This window comes from Hyperolius riggenbachi, chromosome 3 (assembly GCF_040937935.1).
Source record: "Hyperolius riggenbachi isolate aHypRig1 chromosome 3, aHypRig1.pri, whole genome shotgun sequence".
Classification (NCBI taxonomy): domain Eukaryota; kingdom Metazoa; phylum Chordata; class Amphibia; order Anura; family Hyperoliidae; genus Hyperolius; species Hyperolius riggenbachi.
Window position 1 is genome coordinate 35084466 of NC_090648.1, and position 18268 is coordinate 35102733.

The following is an 18268-nucleotide window of genomic DNA, read 5'->3' on the forward strand; positions in this document are numbered from 1 at the left end:
GCGCTGGATCAGTGAGCTGTATATGAGGTGACAGTGTGTGTCTTGTCAGATAGCGGAGGATGGAAGCAGTGCTGGATCAGTGAGCTGTATATGAGGTGACAGTGTGTGTCTTGTCAGATAGCGGAGGAGGAAGCAGTGCTGGATCAGTAAGCTGTATATGAGGTGACAGTGTGTCCCTTGTCAGATAGTGGAGGAGGAAGCAGCGCTGGATCAGTAAGCTGTATATAAGGGGACAGTGTGTGTCTTGTCAGATAGTGGAGGAGGAAGCAGTGCTGGATCAGTAAGCTGTATATAAGGTGACAGTGTGTGTCTTGTCAGATAGTGGAGGAGGAAGCAGCGCTGGATCAGTGAGCTGTATATAAGGTGACAGTGTGTGTCTTGTCAGATAGTGGAGGAGGAAGCAGTGCTGGATCAGTAAGCTGTATATAAGGGGACAGTGTGTGTCTTGTCAGATAGTGGAGGAGGAAGCAGTGCTGGATCAGTAGCTGTATATAAGGTGACAGTGTGTGTCTTGTCAGATAGTGGAGGAGGAAGCAGTGCTGGATCAGTAAGCTGTATATAAGGGGACAGTGTGTGTCTTGTCAGATAGTGGAGGAGGAAACAGTGCTGGATCAGTAAGCTGTATATAAGGTGACAGTGTGTGTCTTGTCAGATAGTGGAGGAGGAAGCAGCGCTGGATCAGTGAGCTGTATATAAGGTGACAGTGTGTGTCTTGTCAGATAGTGGAGGAGGAAGCAGTGCTGGATCAGTAAGCTGTATATAAGTTGACAGTGTGTGTCTTGTCATATAGTGGAGGAGGAAGCAGTGCTGGATCAGTGAGCTGTATATAAGGTGACAGTGTGTGTCTTGTCATATAGTGGAGGAGGAGGCAGTGCTGGATCAGTAGCTGTATATAAGGTGACAGTGTGTGTCTTGTTAGATAGTGGAGGAGGAAGCAGCGCTGGATCAGTAAGCTGTATATAAGGTGGCAGTGTGTGTCTTGTCAGATAGTGGAGGAGGAAGCAGCGCTGGATCAGTAAGCTGTATATAAGGTGACAGTGTGTGTCTTGTCAGATAGTGGGGGAGGAAGCAGCGCTGGATCAGTGAGCTGTATATAAGGTGACAGTGTGTGTCTTGTCAGATAATGGAGGAGGAAGCAGCGCTGGATCCGTGAGCTGTATATGAGGTGACAGTGTGTGTCTTGTCAGATAGTGGAGGAGGAAGCAGTGCTGGATCAGTAAGCTGTATATGAGGTGACAGTGTGTGTCTTGTCAGATAGTGGAGGAGGAAGCAGCACTGGATCAGTAAGCTGTATATAAGGTGACAGTGTGTGTCTTGTCAGATAGTGGAGGAGGAAGCAGCGCTGGATCAGTAAGCTGTATATGAGGTGACAGTGTGCGTCTTGTCAGATAGTGGAGGAGGAAGCAGCGCTGGATCAGTAAGCTGTATATGAGGTGACAGTGTGCGTCTTGTCAGATAGTGGAGGAGGAAGCAGCGCTGGGTCAGTAAGCTGTATATAAGGTGACAGTGTGTGTCTTGTCAGATAGTGGAGGAGGAAGCAGTGCTGGATCAGTAAGCTGTATATAAGGTGACAGTGTGTGTCTTGTCAGATAGTGGAGGAGGAAGCAGCACTGGATCAGTAAGCTGTATATAAGGTGACAGTGTGCGTCTTGTCAGATAGTGGAGGAGGAAGCAGTGCTGGATCAGTAAGCTGTATATAAGGTGACAGTGTGTGTCTTGTCAGATAGTGGAGGAGGAGGAAGCAGCGCTGGATCAGTGAGCTGTATATGAGGTGACAGTGTGTGTCTTGTCAGATAGCGGAGGAGGAAGCAGTGCTGGATCAGTAAGCTGTATATAAGGTGACAGTGTGTGTCTTGTCAGCGGAGGAGGAAGCAGCGCTGGATCAGTAAGCTCTATATAAGGTGACAGTGTGTGTCTTGTCAGATAGCGGAGGAGGAAGCAGCGCTGGATCAGTAAGCTGTATATAAGGTGGCAGTGTGTGTCTTGTCAGATAGTGGAGGAGGAAGCAGCGCTGGATCAGTAAGCTGTATATAAGGTGACAGTGTGTGTCTTGTCAGATAGCGGAGGATGGAAGCAGTGCTGGATCAGTGAGCTGTATATGAGGTGACAGTGTGTGTCTTGTCAGATAGTGGAGGAGGAAGCAGTGCTGGATCAGTAAGCTGTATATAAGGTGACAGTGTGTGTCTTGTCAGATAGTGGAGGAGGAAGCAGCCCTGGATCAGTGAGCTGTATATAAGGTGACAGTGTGTGTCTTGTCAGATAGTGGAGGAGGAAGCAGTGCTGGATCAGTAAGCTGTATATAAGGGGACAGTGTGTGTCTTGTCAGATAGCGGAGGAGGAAGCAGTGCTGGATCAGTAAGCTGTATATAAGGGGACAGTGTGTGTCTTGTCAGATAGTGGAGGAGGAAGCAGTGCTGGATCAGTAGCTGTATATAAGGTGACAGTGTGTGTCTTGTCAGATAGTGGAGGAGGAAGCAGTGCTGGATCAGTAAGCTGTATATAAGGGGACAGTGTGTGTCTTGTCAGATAGTGGAGGAGGAAGCAGTGCTGGATCAGTAAGCTGTATATAAGGTGACAGTGTGTGTCTTGTCAGATAGTGGAGGAGGAAGCAGCGCTGGATCAGTGAGCTGTATATAAGGTGACAGTGTGTGTCTTGTCAGATAGTGGAGGAGGAAGCAGTGCTGGATCAGTAAGCTGTATATAAGTTGACAGTGTGTGTCTTGTCATATAGTGGAGGAGGAAGCAGTGCTGGATCAGTGAGCTGTATATAAGGTGACAGTGTGTGTCTTGTCATATAGTGGAGGAGGAGGCAGTGCTGGATCAGTAGCTGTATATAAGGTGACAGTGTGTGTCTTGTCAGATAGTGGAGGAGGAAGCAGTGCTGGATCAGTAAGCTGTATATAAGGTGGCAGTGTGTGTCTTGTCAGATAGTGGAGGAGGAAGCAGCGCTGGATCAGTAAGCTGTATATAAGGTGACAGTGTGTGTCTTGTCAGATAGTGGGGGAGGAAGCAGCGCTGGATCAGTGAGCTGTATATAAGGTGACAGTGTCTGTCTTGTCAGATAATGGAGGAGGAAGCAGCGCTGGATCCGTGAGCTGTATATGAGGTGACAGTGTGTGTCTTGTCAAATAGTGGAGGAGGAAGCAGTGCTGGATCAGTAAGCTGTATATGAGGTGACAGTGTGTGTCTTGTCAGATAGTGGAGGAGGAAGCAGCGCTGGATCAGTAAGCTGTATATAAGGTGACAGTGTGTGTCTTGTCAGATAGTGGAGGAGGAAGCAGCGCTGGATCAGTAAGCTGTATATGAGGTGACAGTGTGCGTCTTGTCAGATAGTGGAGGAGGAAGCAGCGCTGGATCAGTAAGCTGTATATGAGGTGACAGTGTGCGTCTTGTCAGATAGTGGAGGAGGAAGCAGCGCTGGGTCAGTAAGCTGTATATAAGGTGACAGTGTGTGTCTTGTCAGATAGTGGAGGAGGAAGCAGTGCTGGATCAGTAAGCTGTATATAAGGTGACAGTGTGTGTCTTGTCAGATAGTGGAGGAGGAAGCAGCACTGGATCAGTAAGCTGTATATAAGGTGACAGTGTGCGTCTTGTCAGATAGTGGAGGAGGAAGCAGTGCTGGATCAGTAAGCTGTATATAAGGTGACAGTGTGTGTCTTGTCAGATAGTGGAGGAGGAGGAAGCAGCGCTGGATCAGTGAGCTGTATATGAGGTGACAGTGTGTGTCTTGTCAGATAGCGGAGGAGGAAGCAGTGCTGGATCAGTAAGCTGTATATAAGGTGACAGTGTGTGTCTTGTCAGCGGAGGAGGAAGCAGCGCTGGATCAGTAAGCTCTATATAAGGTGACAGTGTGTGTCTTGTCAGATAGCGGAGGAGGAAGCAGCGCTGAATCTGTAAGCTGCATATGAGGTGACAGTGTGTGTCTTATCAGATAGCAGAGGAGGAAGCAGCGCTGAATCAGTAAGCTGTATATAAGGTTACAGTGTGTCTTGTCAGATAGCTGAGGAGGAAGCAGCGCTGGATCAGTAAGCTGTATATGAGGTGACAGTGTGTGTCTTGTCAGATAGTGGAGGAGAAAGCAGCGCTGGATCAGTAAGCTGTATATGGGGTGACAGTGTGTGTCTTGTCAGATAGTGGAGGAGGAAGCAGTGCTGGATCAATAAGCTGTATATAAGGTGACTGTGTGTGTCATGTCAGATAGAGGAGGAGGAAGCAGCGCTGGATCAGTGAGCTGTATATAAGGTGACAGTGTGTGTCTTGTCAGATAGTGGAGGAGGAAGAAGCGCTGGATCTGTAAGCTGTATATGAGGTGACAGTGTGTGTCTTGTCAGATAGTGGAGGAGGAAGCAGCGCTGGATCAGTGAGCTGTATATGAGGTGACAGTGTGTGTCTTGTCAGATAGTGGAGGAGAAAGCAGCGCTGGGTCAGTGAGCTGTATATAAGGTTACAGTGTGTCTTGTCAGATAGCTGAGGAGGAAGCAGCGCTGGATCAGTAAGCTGTATATGAGGTGACAGTGTGCGTCTTGTCAGATAGTGGAGGAGGAAGCAGTGCTGGATCAGTAAGCTGTATATAAGGTGACAGTGTGTGTCTTGTCAGATAGTGGAGGAGGAGGAAGCAGCGCTGGATCAGTAAGCTCTATATAAGGTGACAGTGTGTGTCTTGTCAGATAGCGGAGGAGGAAGCAGCGCTGGATCAGTAAGCTGTATATAAGGTGGCAGTGTGTGTCTTGTCAAATAGTGGGGGAGGAAGCAGCGCTGGATCAGTGAGCTGTATATAAGGTGACAGTGTGTGTCTTGTCAGAGAGTGGAGGAGGAAGCAGTGCTGGATCAGTGAGCTGTATATAAGGTGACAGTGTGTGTCTTGTCAGATAGCGGAGGAAGAAGCAGCGCTGGATCAGTGAGCTGTATATAAGGTGACAGTGTGTGTCTTGTCAGATAGTGGAGGAGGAAGCAGCGCTGGATCAGTAAGCTGTATATGAGGTGACAGTGTGTGTCTTATCAGATAGCAGAGGAGGAAGCAGCGCTGGATCAGTAAGCTGTATATAAGGTTACAGTGTGTCTTGTCAGATAGTGGAGGAGGAAGCAGCGCTGGGTCAGTGAGCTGTATATAAGGTTACAGTGTGTCTTGTCAGATAGCTGAGGAGGAAGCAGCGCTGGATCAGTAAGCTGTATATGAGGTGACAGTGTGTGTCTTGTCAGATAGTGGAGGAGGAAGCAGTGCTGGATCAGTAAGCTGTATATAAGGTGACTGTGTGTGTGTCTTGTCAGATAGCGGAGGAGGAAGCAGCGCTGGATCAGTGAGCTGTATATAAGGTGACAGTGTGTGTCTTGTCAGATAGTGGAGGAGGAAGCAGTGCTGGATCAGTAAGCTGTATATAAGGTGACAGTGTGTGTCTTGTCAGATAGTGGAGGAGGAAGCAGTGCTGGATCAGTAAGCTGTATATAAGGTGACAGTGTGTGTCTTGTCAGATAGTGGAGGAGGAAGCAGTGCTGGATCAGTAAGCTGTATATGAGGTGACAGTGTATCTTGTCAGATAGTGGAGAAGGAAGCAGGGCTGGATCAGTGAGCTGTATATAAGGTGACAGTGTGTGTCTTGTCAGATAGCGGAGGAGGAAGCGGTGCTGGATCAGTAAGCTGTATATAAGGTGACAGTGTGTGTCTTGTCAGATAGTGGAGGAGGAAGCAGTGCTGGATCAGTAAGCTGTATATAAGGTGACAGTGTGTGTCTTGTCAGATAGCGGAGGAGGAAGTAGCGCTAGATCAGTAACCTGTATATAAGGTGACAGTGTGTGACTTGTCAGATAGTGGAGGAGGAAGCAGCGCTGGATCAGTAAGCTGTATATGAGGTGACAGTGTGTGTCTTGTCAGATAGTGGAGGAGGAAGCAGCGCTGGATCAGTAAGCTGTATATAAGGTGACAGTGTGTGTCTTGTCAGATAGCGGAGGCGGAAGCAGCGCTGGATCAGTAAGCTGTATATGATGTGACAGTGTGTGTCTTGTCAGATAGCGGAGGAGGAAGCAGCGCTGGATCAGTAAGCTGTATATAAGGTGACAGTGTGTGTCTTGTCAGATAGTGGAGGAGGAAGCAGTGCCGGATCAGTAAGCTGTATATGAGGTGACAGTGTGTGTCTTGTCAGATAGTGGAGGAGGAAGCAGCGCTGGATCAGTAAGCTGTATATGAGGTGACAGTGTGTGTCTTGTCAGATAGCGGAGGAGGAAGCGGTGCTGGATCAGTAAGCTGTATATAAGGTGACAGTGTGCGTCTTGTCAGATAGTGGAGGAGGAAGCAGCGCTGGATCAGTAAGCTGTATATAAGGTGACAGTGTGTATCTTGTAAGATAGTGGAGGAGGAAGCAGCGCTAGATCAGTAAGCTGTATACAAGGTGACAGTGTGTGCCTTGTCAGGTAGTGGAGGAGGAAGCAGCGCTGGATCAGTAAGCTGTATATAAGGTGACAGTGTGTATCTTGTCAGATAGTGGAGGAGGAAGCAGCGCTGGATCAGTGAGCTGTATATAAGGGAACAGTGTGTGTCTTGTCAGATAGTGGAGGAGGCAGCAGCACTGGATCAGTAAGCTGTATATGAGGTGACAGTGTGTGTCTTGTCAGATAGCAGAGGAGGAAGCAGCGCTGGATCAGTAAGCTGTATATGAGGTGACAGTGTGTGTCTTGTCAGATAGTGGAGGAGGAAGCAGTGCTGGATCAGTAAGCTGTATATAAGGTGACAGTGTGTGTCTTGTCAGATAGCAGAGGAGGAAGCAGCGCTGGATCAGTAAGCTGTATATGAGGTGACAGTGTGTGTCTTGTCAGATAGTGGAGGAGGAAGCAGAGCTGGATCAGTAAGCTGTATATAAGGTGACAGTGTGTGTCTTGTCAGATGGTGGAGGAGGAAGCAGCGCTGGATCAGTAAGCTGTATATAAGGGGACAGTGTGTGTCTTGTCAGATAGTGGAGGAGGAAGCAGTGCTGGATCAGTAAGCTGTATATAAGGTGACAGTGTGTGTCTTGTCAGCGGAGGAGGAAGCAGTGCTGGATCAGTGAGCTGTATATAAGGTGACAGTGTGTGTCTTGTCAGCGGAGGAGGAAGCAGCGCTGGATCAGTAAGCTGTATGTAAGGGGACAGTGTGTGTCTTGTCAGATAGTGGAGGAGGAAGCAGCACTGGATCAGTAAGCTGTATATAAGGTGACAGTGTGTGCCTTGTCTGATAGTGGAGGAGGAAGCAGCGCTGGATCAGTGCGCTGTATATAAGGTGGCAGTGTGTGTCTTGTCAGATAGTGGAGGAGGAAGCAGCACTGGGTCAGTAAGCTGTATATAAGGTGACAGTGTGTGTCTTGTCAGATAGCAGAGGAGGAAGCAGTGCTGGATCAGTAAGCTGTATATAAGGGGACAGTGTGTGCCTTGTCAGATAGCGGAGGAGGAAGCGGCGGTGGATCAGTAAGCTGTATATAAGGTGACAGTGTGTGTCTTGTCATATAGTGGAGGAGGAAGCAGCGCTTGATCAGTAAGCTGTGTATAAGGTGACAGTGTGTGTATTGTCAGATAGCAGAGGAGGAAGCAGTGCTGGATCAGTAAGCTGTATATAAGGTGACAGTGTGTGTCTTGTCAGCGGAGCAGGAAGCAGTGCTGGATCAGTGAGCTGTATATGAGGTAACAGTGTGTGTCTTGTCAGATAGTGGAGGAGGAAGCAGCGCTGGATCAGTAAGCTGTATATAAGGTGACAGTGTGTGTCTTGTCATATAGTGGAGGAGGAAGCAGCGCTGGATCAGTAAGCTGTATATGAGGTGACAGTGTGTCTTGTCAGATAGCAGAGGAGGAAGCAGCGCTGGATCAGTAACCTGTATATAAGGTGACAGTGTGTGTCTTGTCAGGGAATGGAGGAGGAAGCAGCGCTGGATCAGTAAGCTGTGTATGAGGTGACAGTGTGTGTCTTGTCAGATAGTGGGGGAGGAAGCAGCGCTGGATCAGTAAGCTGTATATAAGGTGACAGTGTGTGTCTTGTCAGATAGCGGAGGAGGAAGCAGCGCTGGATCAGTAAGCTGTAAATGAGGTGACAGTGTGTGTCTTGTCAGATAGTGGAGGAGGAAGCAGCGCTGGATCAGTAAGCTGTATATGAGGTGACAGTGTGTCCCTTGTCAGATAGTGGGGGAGGAAGCAGCGCTGGATCAGTGAGCTGTATATAAGGTGACAGTGTGTGTCTTGTCAGATAGTGGAGGAGGAAGCAGCGCTGGATCAGTGAGCTGTATATAAGGTGACAGTGTGTGTCTTGTCAGATAGTGGAGGAGGAAGCAGCGCTGGATCAGTAAGCTGTATATAAGGTGACAGTGTGTGTCTTGTCAGATAGTGGAGGAGGAAGCAGCGCTGGATCAGTAAGCTGTATATAAAGTGACAGTGTGTGTCTTGTCAGATAGTGGAGGAGGAAGCAGTGCTGGATCAGTAAGCTGTATATAAGGTGACAGTGTGTATCTTGTCAGATAGTGGAGGAGGAAGCAGCGCTGGATCAGTAAACTGTATATGAGGTGACAGTGTGTGTCTTGTCAGATAGTGGAGGAGGAAGCAGCGCTGGATCAGTGAGCTGTATATAAGGTGACAGTGTGTGTCTTGTCAGATAGTGGAGGAGGAAGCAGCGCTGGATCAGTAAGCTGTATATAAGGTTACAGTGTGTGTCTTGTCAGATAGCGGAGGAGGAAGCAGTGCTGGATCAGTAAGCTGTATATAAGGTGACAGTATGTGTCTTGTCAGATAGTGGAGGAGGAAGCAGCGCTGGATCAGTGAGCTGTATATAAGGTGACAGTATGTGTCTTGTCAGATAGTGGAGGAGGAAGCAGTGCTGGATCAGTGAGCTGTATATGAGGTGACAGTGTGTGTCTTGTCAGATAGTGGAGGAGGAAGCAGTGCTGGATCAGTAAGCTGTATATAAGGGGACAGTGTGTGTCTTGACAGATAGTGGAGGAGGAAGCAGCGCTGGATCACTTAGCTGTATATAAGGTGACAGTGTGTGTCTTGTCAGAGAGTGGAGGAGGAAGCAGTGTTGGATCTCCTGGCAGGAACTTGAGGACAAGGGCTGGCATTGAAGGTTTGACTATCACCAGAAGCTCAAGCAAATTGCCCATACTGCTCATAGTGGACTATGCCACCCATTGCCCAGAAGCAGTGGTGCTCTCTCACGGCAGATAAGATTATTGATGCCCTGCTAGAATGTCCACATGGGTTGTGATTCCTTCTCATATACTCTGTAACTTCTGCATTTTATGCCTGACATCATGATTGCTGTCTATATAAAAATACAGATGAGGCATATTGCAAGTAGTCTTTGCCACCTGTAAGCAAATGACGAGTTTGAACTCCTCAACTGTGCTTCAAAAGAGATAAGGACACTCCTGGAGTCGCAAGTGATGGACCAGGAGTGGTATTTGCTTCACTTGTTATATGCAAAGAGGTCCACCGAATTCTCACCCTTAAAGCGGATCCGAGATGAAAAACTAACTATAAACAAGTAACTTATCTAAATATCTTATCTAAAGTTTAGATAGTTTACACAGCAAATCTAGCTGCAAACAGCTTCAACAGAATATGATTATTTCCTCCTAGGATACAATGACAGCAGCCATGTTGTTTGTAAACATTACACACAAGCAAAGCTGAAAGCATCTCCAGCTCTCTGCCTGTGACAAATTCACTCTGCTCTCCTCCTCTCTCGTCCCCTCTGCCTCTGAAATCTCTGGCTAGTAACCTCCTCCTCCTCCTGCCCAGACTGATCTCCCATAAGCCCTTGCTACAGTGCCAAGGCTCTCTGAAAAAGCTGTGGGTGAGGCTTGTTTACTTTATAGGGAATTAGAGTATTAAAACAAAACAAAAAAAGTATTTGGCTTGAGGAATGCCTCATAAACTATATGAAAGGAACACAATTATGCAATGAGTAAAAGTTTATCTCGGATCCACTTTAATACTTCTGTGCAGAAGAAGAGTGAGAGGAGCTTTATATCTGATCTGCAGGACTGGGGAGGGTAAAACGGGCAGCCCTGGGGTCTCTGTGGAGGATTAGGTCCTCAAGATCTTAGACAAAATGGCATTGTAGGTGGAAATGGTCAAATGGAACAAGGCCGAAGATCAGGCCAAGCACATACCAGTATGATCGATGGACATCTTCGTAAAAGCTGTGAAACCCTCCGGACTGTTCTGTGAAACCATAAGTCCCAGCATACCCTTATGAGAATCGTGCTTATTAGTTACTTGGAGGTGAGTGATAGTCCGTAGCTTTCTTGTATCCACCATGTTTGCCCCACTGAAATATGTATATAATAAGAATATGGATGTTTCTGTGAATGGTGGGAATAACTGGATCCCACCCTGTTCTCTGTGTGCATATTATGATCATCGGATAACATCCGTTACAGCGTCCGAACACTATGATGGCCGCCGGCACAATCCTCTGCCCTGTGTAATTTTGGTCACATGCGGGCCTATGTGGGCTGGTCACTAGGGGCACGGTGTCTGGCATGACCTAATCCGGCACAGTTTCACTCTGTGTGGATCAGAGTGTCTGATCCTGATCCCCCCGCGCACCTTGCTGCTCTGATAGAAAACTAGCTGCAGTGTGTGCTGATCTCTGCTGCCTCCAGTATTTACAGTGTAAGCTGTTACTCTGTGCCTGTACTGATAGTAAACTAGCTGCAGTGTGTGCTGATCTCTGGTACCTCCAGTATGTACAGTGTAAGCTGTTACTCTATTCCTATACTGATAGTAAACTAGCTGGTGTGTGCTGATCTCTGCTGACTCTATATGTACAGTATATGCTGTTACTCTATTCCTATACTGATAGTAAACTAGCTGGTGTGTGCTGATCTCTGCTGACTCTATATGTACAGTATATGCTGTTACTCTATTCCTATACTGATAGTAAACTAGCTGGTGTGTGCTGATCTCTGCTGACCCTATATGTACAGTATATGCTGTTACTCTATGCCTATACTGATAGTAAACTAGCTGGTGTGTGCTGATCTCTGCTGACCCTGTGTTTACAGTATATGTTGTTACTTTATGCCTATACTGATAGTAAACTAGCTGGTGTGTGCTGATCTCTGCTGACTCTACATGTACAGTATATGCTGTTACTCTATTCCTATACTGATAGTAAACTAGCTGGTGTGTGCTGATCTCTGCTGACCCTATATGTACAGTATATGCTGTTACTTTATGCTTATACTGATAGTAAACTAGCTGGTGTGTGCTGATCTCTGCTGACCCTGTGTGTACAGTATATGTTGTTACTTTATGCCTATACTGATAGTAAACTAGCTGGTGTGCGCTGATCTCTGCTGACCCTGTATGCAGTGTCGGACTGGGAGGTGGTAAAGCTGAGGAAACCCACTTGCTGGCCATGCAGCAGTAATCAGGTGTTGCTGCTCACAGTGAAGATTTGCTACAGGTTACCATTATCATGGTTTCTGCTGCTTGGCCAGCAGGTGGATTTCCTCAGTTTTTCCACCTCCCAGTCCAACACTGCCTGTATGTAAAGTATATGCTGTTACTCTATGCCTATACTGATAGTAAACTAGCTGCAGTGTGATAGTAAACTAGCTGCGGTGTGTGCTGATGTCTGCTGCCTCCTGTATGTGCAGAATACGCTGTTACGTTGTGCCTGTACTCAGGGCCGGTTCTAGATTTTTAATTTTTTTTGCTGCATGAAGCAAACTTGTTAAGATGCACCCCCATCTTCTCTCCTTCAGTGGCGCCTCCACAGGTCTAGCTGCGTCATGGCAGATCCACCCTGCCTATACTGATAGTAAACTAGCTGTAGCGCGTGCTGATCTCTGCTACCTCTGGTAAGTACAGTATAAGCTGTTAATCTGTACCTGTACTGATAAAAAACTAGCTGCAGTGTGTGCTGATCTCTGCTACCTCCAGTGTGTACAGTATAAGCTGCCACTCTGTGCTTGTGCTGATAGTAAACTAGCTGCAGTATGTGCTGATCTCTGCTGCCTCCAGTATGTACAGTTTAAGCTGTTGCTCTGTGTCTATACTGATAGCAAACTAGCTGCAGTGTGTGCTGATCTCTACTACCTCCAGTATGTACAGTTTAAGCTGTTGCTCTGTGTCTATACTGATAGCAAACTAGCTGCAGTGTGTGCTGATCTCTACTACCTCTTGTATGAACAGTATAAGCTATCACTCTGTGCCCATACTGATAGTAAACTTTCTGCAGTGTGTGTTGTTGCCTATTAGCTCATTTATTTTGCACTGTAAACCCTGCAGGAGATATGCTTGTGTTTTAAGAGCGAAGTGAAAGGGTAATATGATAATTAAAGAGTATCTCCAGTGAAAACAATGTAATAAAAAGTGCTTCATTTTTTCAATTATTAAGTATAAATGATTTAGTCAGTGTTTGCTCATTGTAAAATATTTCCTCTTCCTGATTTACATTCTGACATTTATCACATGGTGACATTTTTACTGCTGGCAGGTGATGTCAGTGGAAGGAGATGCTGCTCGCTTGTTTGGTAGTTGGAAACAGCTGTATACCGCTATTTCCCACAATGCAATGAGGTTCACAGACAGAAAACTGCCAGGACCATACAGCACCCCCTGATGATCCGTTTGAGGAAAGGAATAGATTTCTCATGGGAAAGGGGGTATCAGCTACTGATTGGGATAAAGTTCAATTCTTGGTTACAGTTTCTCTTTAACATTGCCTCATCTTGTATTTTTAACATACATTCAGTAGAATACAGCCTTATAAGAATTATATGTAAAAAAGTTTTGCTCTCTCCCACCTCATAGTCAGTCTAAAGCCATCTTAGTCCTCAAAGAGGTGTGGCTTTAGCTGCCAGTGCAAGAATTTGACTTCCTGTCCTGACAGGATGTGGGCGTATCTCTTCAGCAGGAGCACAGACAGCAGATAATGTTTCTGTAGAGTGGGGAACCGGAAGAACCCCTTCTCAGCTTTTCCTGTTGTTGTCCATCAAGTCCTGTTCTCAAGGCTAAAAGTTTGTATACTAAAGCTATGGATACCTATAGAAGTTGCAGGAACAGGAAGTGAGAGATATTGTCCCCAGTGGGGGCACAGAGAGCGGTATAAAAATCAGATAACACTGTTTTATTATAGAATGTTTAAAAAGTGGTGAAACCCTTTAAGAACAGCTCACTAAATTATTATCAACCCACACTTTGTTCTGATATGACCCAGCTTTCTTTCTTTATCCTTTTTTTCCCCTACTAAATCTTTAAAAAAAGACTTGCTGGATCACTTAAGTTTTCCATTGTTATCCAAGCGATAGTAAATTAATCCTAGTAATGTGTACCATCAGAATATGACAGTTGGTCTCTCTGCCTTCACTCTGGTATGTGTACGGTGGACCTGCAGTGCAAAGCACCTAGCAGAGCAAAGCGGGCAGCAGGGGGAAGAGGGGCACCAGCAGGGCATATGCAATAAATAGCCGGGTAGAACAACTGGTAGGAACAGCATCCATCAATGAGGCTAACACCCTCTGCACCTTGAGCTTTATCAGATTATTAGAGAGATTTAGCAGACTGGCACCAGCAGGGCACATGCAGTAAATAGAGGGCACATGCAGGGGAGGGCAGTCTGGCAACAGAAGGGCACATGTAATAGATAGGGGGCACATGCAGACAGGGAGGGCAGACTGGCACATGCAGGGCACATGTAATAGATAGGGGGCACATGCAGACAGGGAGGGCAGACTGGCACCAGCAGGGCACATGCAATAGATAGGGGGCACATGCAGGGGAGGGCAGACTGGCACCAGCAGGGCACATGTAATAGATAGGGGGCACATGCAGACAGGGAGGGCAGACTGGCAACAGAAGGGCACATGTAATAGATAGGGGGCACATGCAGAGGAGAGCAGACTGGCACCAGCAGGGCACATCCAATAGATAGGGGGCACATGCAGGGGAGGGCAGACTGGCACCAGCAGGGCACATGTAATAGATAGGGGGCACTGACAGGGGAGGGCAGACTGGCACCAGCAGGACACATGCAATAGATAGGGGGCACAGACAGGGGAGGGCAGACTGGCACCAGCAGGGCACATGCAATAGATAGGGGGCACATGCAGGGGAGGGCAGACTGGCACCAGCAGGGCACATGTAATAGATAGGGGGCACATGCAGGGGAGGGCAGACTGGCACCAGCTGGGCACATGTAATAGATAGGGGGGCACATGCAGGTAGGGCAGACTGGCACCAGCAGGGCACATGCAATAGATAGGGGGCACAGACAGGGGAGGGCAGACTGGCACCAGCAGGGCACATGCAATAGATAGGGGGCACATGCAGGTAGGGCAGACTGGCACCAGCAGGGCACATGCAATAGATGGGGGGCACATGCAGGGGAGGGCAGACTGGCACCAGCAGGGCACATGCAATAGATAGGGGGCACATGCAGGGGAGGGCAGACTGGCACCAGCAGGGCACATGTAATAGATAGGGGGCACTGACAGGGGAGGGCAGACTGGCACCAGCAGGGCACATGCAGTAGATAGGGGGCTCATGCAGGGGAGGGCAGACTGGCACCAGCAGGGCACATGCAATAGATAGGGGGCACATGCAGGGGAGGGCAGACTGGCACCAGCAGGGCACATGTAATAGATAGGGGGCTCATGCAGGGGAGGGCAGACTGGCACCAGCTGGGCACATGTAATAGATAGGGGGCACATGCAGGGGAGGGCAGACTGGCACCATCAGGGCACATGCAGTAGATAGGGGGCTCATGCAGGGGAGGGCAGACTGGCACCAGCAGGGCACATGCAGTAGATAGGGGGCACATGCAGGGGAGGGCAGACTGGCACCAGCAGGGCACATGCAATAGATAGGGGGCACATGCAGGGGAGGGCAGACTGGCACCAGCAGGGCACATGCAGTAGATAGGGGGCACATGCAGACAGGGAGGGCAGACTGGCACCAGCTGGGCACATGCAATAGATAGGGGGCACATGCAGGGGAGGGCAGACTGGCACCAGCTGGGCACATGTAATAGATAGGGGGCACATGCAGGGGAGGGCAGACTGGCACCAGCAGGGCACATGTAATAGATAGGGGGCACATGCAGGGGAGGGCAGACTGGCACCAGCCGGGCACATGCAATAGATAGGGGGCACATGCAGGTAGGGCAGACTGGCACCAGCAGGGCACATGTAATAGATAGGGGGCACATGCAGGTAGGGCAGACTGGCACCAGCAGGACACATGCAATAGATAGGGGGCACATGCAGACAGGGAGGGCAGACTGGCACCAGCAGGGCACATGTAATAGATAGGGGCACATGCAGGGGAGGGCAGACTGGCACCAGCAGGGCACATGCAATTGATAGGGGGCACATGCAGGGGAGGGAAGACTGGCACCAGCAGGGCACATGCAATAGATAGGGGGCACATGCAGGGGAGGGCAGACTGGCACCAGCAGGGCACATGTAATAGATAGGGGGCACAGGCAGAGGAGGGCAGACTGGCACCAGCAGGGCACATGCAATAGATAGGGGGCACATGCAGGGGAGGGCAGACTGGCACCAGCAGGGCACATGTAATAGATAGGGGGCACATGCAGGGGAGGGCAGACTGGCACCAGCAGGACACATGCAATAGATAGGGGGCACATGCAGACAGGGAGGGCAGACTGGCACCAGCAGGGCACATGTAATAGATAGGGGGGCACATGCAGGGGAGGGCAGACTGGCACCAGCAGGGCACATGTAATAGATAGGGGGGCACATGCAGGGGAGGGCAGACTGGCACCAGCAGGGCACATGCAATAGATAGGGGGGCACATGCAGGGGAGGGCAGACTGGCACCAGCAGGGCACATGTAATAGATAGGGGGGCACATGCAGGGGAGGGCAGACTGGCACCAGCAGGGCACATGCAATAGATAGGGGGGCACATGCAGGGGAGGGCAGACTGGCACCAGCTGGGCACATGTAATAGATAGGGGGCACATGCAGGGGGGGCAGACTGGCACCAGCAGGGCACATGCAATAGATAGGGGGGCACATGCAGGGGAGGGCAGACTGGCACCAGCAGGGCACATGCAATAGATAGGGGGCACATGCAGGGGAGGGCAGACTGGCACCAGCAGGGCACATGTAATAGATAGGGGGCACAGGCAGAGGAGGGCAGACTGGCACCAGCAGGGCACTTGCAATAGATAGGGGGCACATGCAGGGGAGGGCAGACTGGCACCAGCAGGGCACATGCAATAGATAGGGGGCACATGCAGGGGAGGGCAGACTGGCACCAGCTGGGCACATGTAATAGATAGGGGGCACATGCAGGGGAGGGCAGACTGGCACCAGCAGGGCACATGCAATAGAATGGGGGGCACAGGCAGAGGAGGGCAGACTGGCACCAGCAGGGCACATGTAATAGATAGGGGGCACATGCAGGGGAGGGCAGACTGGCACCAGCAGGGCACATGCAATTGATAGGGGGCACATGCAGGGGAGGGAAGACTGGCACCAGCAGGGCACATGTAATAGATAGGGGGCACAGGCAGAGGAGGGCAGACTGGCACCAGCAGGGCACATGCAATAGATAGGGGGCACATGCAGGGGAGGGCAGACTGGCACCAGCAGGGCACATGCAATAGATAGGGGGCACATGCAGGGGAGGGCAGACTGGCACCAGCAGGGCACATGCAATAGAATGGGGGGCACAGGCAGAGGAGGGCAGACTGGCACCAGCAGGGCACATGCAATAGAATGAGGGGCACAGGCAGAGGAGAGCAGACTGGCACCAGCAGGGCACATGCAATAGAATGGGGGGCTCAGGCAAAGGAGGGCAGACTGGCACCAGCAGGGCACATGTAATAGATAGGGGGCACATGCAGGGGAGGGCAGACTGGCACCAGCAGGGCACATGCAATAGATAGGGGGCACATGCAGGGGAGTAAGGGAGGGCAGACTGGCACCAGCAGGGCACATGTAATAGATAGGGGGCACATGCAGGGGAGGGCAGACTGGCACCAGCAGGACACATGTAATAGATAGGGGGCACATGCAGGGGAGGGCAGACTGGCACCAGCAGGGCACATGTAATAGATAGGGGGCACTGACAGGGGAGGGCAGACTGGCACCAGCTGGGCACATGTAATAGATAGGGGGCACTGACAGGGGAGGGCAGACTGGCACCAGCTGGGCACATGTAATAGATAGGGGGCACTGACAGGGGAGGGCAGACTGGCACCAGCAGGGCACATGCAATAGATAGGGGGCACATGCAGGGGAGGGCAGACTGGCACCAGCTGGGCACATGTAATAGATAGGGGGCACTGACAGGGGAGGGCAGACTGGCACCAGCAGGGCACATGTAATAGATAGGGGGCACATGCAGGGGAGGGCAGACTGGCACCAGCAGGGCACATGTAATAGATAGGCGGCACATGCAGGGGAGGGCAGACTGGCACCAGCAGGGCACATGTAATAGATAGGGGGCACTGACAGGGGAGGGCAGACTGGCACCAGCAGGGCACATGTAATAGATAGGGGGCACTGACAGGGGAGGGCAGACTGGCACCAGCAGGGCACATGTAATAGATAGGGGGCACATGCAGGGGAGGGCAGACTGGCACCAGCAGGGCACATGTAATAGATAGGGGGCACTGACAGGGGAGGGCAGACTGGCACCAGCTGGGCACATGTAATAGATAGGGGGCACTGACAGGGGAGGGCAGACTGGCACCAGCAGGGCACATGCAATAGATAGGGGGCACATGCAGGGGAGGGCAGACTGGCACCAGCAGGGCACATGCAATAGATAGGGGGCACATGCAGGGGAGTAAGGGAGGGCAGACTGGCACCAGCAGGGCACATGCAATAGATAGGCAGCACATGCAGGGGAGGGCAGACTGGCACCAGCAGGGCACATGCAATAGATAGGAGGCACATGCAGGGGAGAGCAGACTGGCACCAGCTGGGCACATGTAATAGATAGGGGGCACATGCCGGGGAGGGCAGACTGGCACCAGCCGGGCACATGTAATAGAAAGGGGCACATGCAGAGGAGAGCAGACTGGCACCAGCAGGGCACATGCAGTAGATAGGGGGCACATGCAGGGGAGGGCAGACTGGCACCAGCAGGGCACATGTAATAGATAGGGGGCACATGCCGGGGAGGGCAGACTGGCACCAGCCGGGCACATGTAATAGAAAGGGGCACATGCAGAGGAGAGCAGACTGGCACCAGCAGGGCACATGCAATAGATAGGGGCACATGCAGGGGAGGGAGGGCAGACTGGCACCAGCAGGGCACATGTAATAGGG